Source organism: Argiope bruennichi, chromosome 8 (genome assembly GCF_947563725.1).
Source record: "Argiope bruennichi chromosome 8, qqArgBrue1.1, whole genome shotgun sequence".
In the NCBI taxonomy this organism is placed as follows: Eukaryota; Metazoa; Arthropoda; class Arachnida; order Araneae; family Araneidae; genus Argiope; species Argiope bruennichi.
In genome coordinates, this window is record NC_079158.1 from 21,880,787 (window position 1) to 21,887,099 (window position 6,313).

Here is a 6,313-nt window from a genome sequence, read left to right on the forward strand (position 1 = left end):
TCAATGTGTGTGTGTGTGTGTGTGTGTGTGTGTGTGTGTTGGCGCTCTACAGGCCAGGTCATTTGACATACAGCTACCAAATTTGGTACATGTATACCTTAGAGGTCGGGAATGTGCACCTGGGGTCCCTTTTTTTGAAATTTTAATTAGAATTTTAATTATTAATTAAAAACTAACTTTCCCGCCAAAAAAATCTTCCATTTTCCCCACCGCCAACTTTTCCGCCAAAATAATCTTCTATTTTCCCCAACGCCAAATGATTTAGGCTTTAGTTCTTTTTTTCTCCCAACAGTAATGAGGCTAGGGTTAAGATTTTTCGGCGGATTATTTCAAACGATTCTGTTTATTTTCTTAATGTTTTATGCATTTAAAATGAAACATTGTTAATTAATCCATGTTTCAGATTCATTCTGAAGTACTTTTGAATTAAAATAACACAGAATAAAGGAAATTAAAAATGTATAATCTGCATAGCGTTACCCCAACTGGCGTAGAAAAATTCACGCATTTGCGTTACCGTAAAAGGCGAAAAAAATTCACGCATGCGCACTGTGTTCTGATTGTTGGCATGGCAACCATTAACAACGGACGATTTAAATTACTTTTAGGTTAGTTGTATGCTTTTGTAAGTAAATTGTATTTATGTTAGTTATATATTTTTTTGTATATGCTTATAGTTTTAAGTACATCGTTTTTTAAGTAGTTTTTTTTAACCTGTTTTCAATGATTTAAATTATTTTTAGGCTAATTGCATGCTTTTGTAATTAAATTGTATTTATGTTAGTTATATATTTTTTGATATATGCTTATAGTTTTAAGTACATCGTTTTTTAAGTAGTTTTTTTAAACCTGTTTTCGACCGATTATTTTAAACGATTCATTTTATTTTCTTAGTGTTTGATGCCTTTAAAATTAAACATTGTTAATGAATCGATCCGTTCATGATGAATCTGAGAAAATTTTGTTGATAAATTCTTGAGATATTATATAAATTAAGAAAGATATTCTTTAGTGCCCATAAAGTTTAAACTCTCAGTGACTGTATTATCAGTAATCATATTATTAAAAAAAATGCTTTGTTTCAGTAAAAAATATTATTATATTAGTTGCATATTAATCCTTTACACTTTAATTTAAAGCATAAATTCTACGAGGGGTAACAGAAAATTAGAGAGATACATATCACGTTATGACTGAAGGCCTTTATAATATTATGAGTGAATTATATGACTATCGAAATTTGAAGTTTTAAAATATTTTGCTGAAGAATCTATTAAAGTTGGAATTGCATAAAATATTTAATTATTAAAATTTTAACGAACATTAAGATTGGCGAACCGGCTGGTCGCCAAAGGCGGCTAGTCTATTAATATTCAGAAGCTGTTTTGTACTTTCTGAGTTATTTTAATGGAATCTATAAAAAATCGTTTGCTTCAAAATTGTTTTATTTTTGCAATATAAAATCGTCAGACATCATAAGTTCTTTTCATTTACAAATGGAATGTGCGAATAAACGGGGAAAATGTTACGTTGTTTGTCTTTCCGAAATGTTCCTATTTTATTACACATGAACAATATGAAATTATGGAGTTAGTTCAACTAAAATGATAGAATTATTATTAATGAAAGCAAAACATTTAAAAATTCTGTTATCAATTAAAAATGGAATTCAATGAATCTGAAAAAGAAGCGTGACATTTCCACTATATCTAAGGTAAGATTTTAATAATTAAAATAAATTTCACAACTGAATAACTCTTGCAATGTCATGAAATTGTGCTGTTTCAACTCAGATTATTATTATTATTATTGAAGTGGATAAATTGGGATTTTCAGAAGCAAAGGCTGTCATCTCCTAATGTCAGAGAGTCACTGCTAATAAATGTCAAAAGGCTTCAACTGTCTTTGGTAGAAATAAAAATGACGATTGACTAGTGTTATTTGTATTATACAAGCTCTTAACTTTCATATATAATGGGCAGATCGAGGATTTCTATAGCTTTAAATATTCTCAGGAAAAAGTGAATTATATTGCAAATATTTGTGTTTGATTTACATTGATTGAAAAAATTTGCATTTTGTAAATCAGTCCAGTAGTTTTTTAATCTGTAAAGAACATACATACAAATATTGCTTTTTACATGTATAGATTGAAAGGCACTCACGATTTCATTTCATATCAGAAACTCATTAAATTTTTTTAAAAAAAAAGTTTTTTAGCATGACGGCATTATAAATTGACTGACTACCTGGCAATTTCGTAATGAAAAATCTTTTTAAACACTTTAGAGAACAAACAAATGATTCTAAAGCTAACAGACTTGGCATGTAGGTACTTTCTTTTTAGAGTATGTAATTGTCCTACGGAGGGGGGGTCACCTCGTAATAGAGGATGAGAAGCTTCCGGTTTAGTGGTTGGTTCTCGCCCTCCTTTGGGTACACGAAAACGTGGGGGTCCGGCTCTTTCCATCGATGATGGGGCATACTTCCTTAGAGAAGGGTTATACCGTAGTCGTGATGGACTTTCGGACTCAATCATAGTTCCCGCCAGTGTTGCTGTTGGGGAGGTCCGGTCATTCAAATTTTCTGTGTGCCTTCCGGCGGGTCGGAGTGGCCAGTTTCTTGGTTATAACATGTAGTTATATTAAGTGTACAATAAGATTTTTTTTTCAAAACTTTATTTAGTCTTTTGGTTAAAAATTAAAGTTTTATAGTTTTTCGTGGACAGTTCGATCCATATTACTGCATAAAATTCGTTTTTACATGATTTAAAAAAAATTAATCTTTTAGTGATAATGGAAGTTTAATTGTTTATTCCCACCCTATTTATTTTTAATTTAAATAAAATAGAGATTTTTTTTTATTTTAATACAATACTGTTCATTATTTTAATAATTGCATTCACACTGCACACATTCTAGACACTCAGATTGCAATGGTATTACATTTTTTGTGCGCGTTATTTTGCTATATAATAAAGATTAAATTAAAAATAAAATAAAATAAGGGTAGTTCGTCTACTCAAGCTTGAATATTTATTATTTTAACGTTTCAAACTAGGGATTCGAATCTCCTTTAAATTATTATTATTATTTTGATGGACTACATTACCATCTTTAATTTCCCATCTTAAATCAATATAATGCTTGTTCTGGATTCCTATTTTTAAGACATATTGCCATTTTCTCAAAATTCTCACATCACCTGATGCTTTTGGTGAATGGTTGATTGCATATAAAAAAGATTAAACAACGAATGAAGAACTATAACGTTTTCTGATAACGTCCAAAAAATATTAAAAGAAAAGCGAAGATTAATTAATTTAATTAGGTACTTTAATGTATTAAAGTAATAAGAAATAATCTCTGGTATTAATAAGAGCTACTGCGTGAATATCTGTTGGCGCTGTACATGGATCAATGGATCCAGAGCTATCTAATTTGGCATAAATATATTTTGAAAATGGCTAAAAGTGGTTTTTTTTTTTAAATTTCCACAGAAGTCTAATTCATCAAGAACTTTCAAAGATTTGTAGGTTTGAAACTAACGTAAATATTATAGCATTAAATTGATTCTCCCATTTTTTAAATTCAAAAAAATTTCTTTTAAGCGATACTAATATGATTATTGTACAATTTTTTGTACTTTTTAATAATTTAAAAAATACTTCCAAATATATATGTCTAAAGATTTCACTATGAGCGTTTTTGTAAGGAAAAATCGAATCGTTTTTTATTGTTGTTACAAATGTATTTTATCTTCAGATTTTCTTTTGTTATTGCTAACTAACATATGAAGCTTCGATTTATAATTGTGATTTGAAAATTGCCCCTTTTTTAAAGGGGCAATTTTATATAATATAATAATTATAAAGGGGCAATTTAAATATAATTTTTTTATTTGTTCAATCGAACCACTATTAGAATACTTGCGAGGTTAAGAACCATCTAACTTACCTAATCAGATTTGATATTTTAAATAACTTTGCGAACAATTTTTGATGATATATTCTTAAAAGCTTACAGATTTTAATGATGAATATTCTTAAAAGTTTACAGAATTTAATAATGAATATTCTAAAAGGTTTGTAGAATTTAATAATAAATATTCTCAAAAGTTTACAGAATTTAATAATGAATATTCTTAAAAGTTTACAGAATTTAATAATGAATATTCTTAAAAGTTTACATACTTTAATAATGCATCTTGTTACATTCCTCTTCTGTTTACGAGATAATTTTACTTTCTTTCAATGCATAAAGATACTTAATGGATATTATAATTATTTCTTCGACGAGAAGAATTCAGTTAACTCAGTAGTTCTTTGAGATCTTCCGAAATAAGCTCATTTATAAGTCAAATTTTCAGAAAGTTTCGAGCTGAAAAGAGAATTCGATCGCATGGAATTGTGAGCTATTTTTGGAATGTAAATGATTGTATTGAAAGGTATGGAAGATGAAACATTTTATTACTAAGTAGCAAATTTTACTTCATTATTTTTACGAAATAATGCAGTTGCTTTTATTAATTTAAATTTTAAGTATTATCTTAGTACTGAAAATGATATGCTATTTTAAATGATATGCTAATTTTAATGATAAAAAATGATTTTAATGATATGCTAATTTAAAATTCAAAGTAAATTAAACATCCATTACTGAAAAATGATGGCAATGATGGATACTGAAAATTCAAAATAATTTTTTGTTAATGATTCTAGTCATTCTTCTTATATCCTAATGAAAAAAGTTTATTTTATTGTTCTCAAATAACAAAAGAATTATTTTAAAACATGCCGATTTTGTGTAAAATCAATTGTGAAATTAAAATTACGAAATATTCAAACTAATAACTTCGATAAAACATGCCACAGATTTCAAATAATTGGGCAATCCATTAATAAATATCAAAAAATTATCATAAATAAATATTAGAATATATATCATCCATAAATATTAAAGCTGTCAACGAATTGATCACCCATAAATGAAAATTCGTCCAGAATACCGACGGTAAGCATATTCGTGTTCGTATTGTATTCCTTGAATGTATTCATCAACTAAAAAAGTAATTTCAAATAACTCCGAGCTAGTATTTTATAATATTAGAAATTCGTGAAAGTTTTGATCTTTTTTGGCATTTATTTATCTCTTCAAACAAAATCAGAACATTTGAAAAGATTCCAATGTGCACAATAACCTATACGGGGAACAAGTGAAGGATCCATGTAAATGTAGAAGCAGTAAAAATACCTCATTCGTTCTGCTTGTTTATTTTTTAAGTTTTCTCAGCAATCTCTACCAGCTGTCACTTTTTTTTCTCAAACAAAAACAAAAAAGAACACACTTTTCTGTTTGTATTTTCTTTACGTCACTTGCTTTGAATTTCACTTGATTTTTTTTTATTTATCTCTAATAAGAATTAATGCCTGTTTAGGTGTTGGATCTCTACTGACCAGATCGCTGCTTTTATAGCTATCAAATCGGGCACATATATTTTAGAAAGTAAAAATGTGCACTTCGGAAGGATTTTTTAAAAATTTTAATTAATCAAACATCACAAAATTTTGGCTTTTTCTCGCGTTAACTTCTAAATATATACCGGAATAAAAATAATTTTTAAAGCTAAAAAAATCATCTTTTTACTTATATTAATTTAGTTGATATAGAAGGTTTTAGTTAAGATTTAATTAACTTAATAAAGATATTACAATATTTTCGTTGTTATGAATGAAACCCAAACCTTTTTTATTGTTTCATCTAATAAAATGCGTGATTTTTTTCATAAAAGTTAAAACAGAAGAATTCTGTATGCAGGATTTACATTGTTAATATTAGTAAATTTCAGTATGACATCTTTTCTTTTAAAAAAAATATTTTTTTTTTTAAATTTTGTTGCACTTATAACGAAGGTTTTATTTTCAGAATCAAGCAATGGTGAAAAGATTTTAAAGTACATCCATTTATAGATACCGCTGCTGTTTCTTGTAATATAATTGGTTGTATAAGGATATATGTAGATATAAAATTAATAAAATGCAAAGTACATTGAACAGAGAGGCATATGGTTTGCAAAATACATCAATCAAAATTTTTCAAAACTATTTTGTTGAAGAAACCATTAAGAAAGGTTACATAAAATGTTTAATTGAAAGTTTCAACAACTACTGGTTTTGATGAACTTACAAGTAGCCAAAGAAAGCTGTCTTAAATCAAGAATAATTTTTAAAAATGTTACGCTATTTAAGAATATATTGACATCAGAAGTGTTTTACTGATTCTTAGGCGACAAATACAATCTCAAATTTAAATAT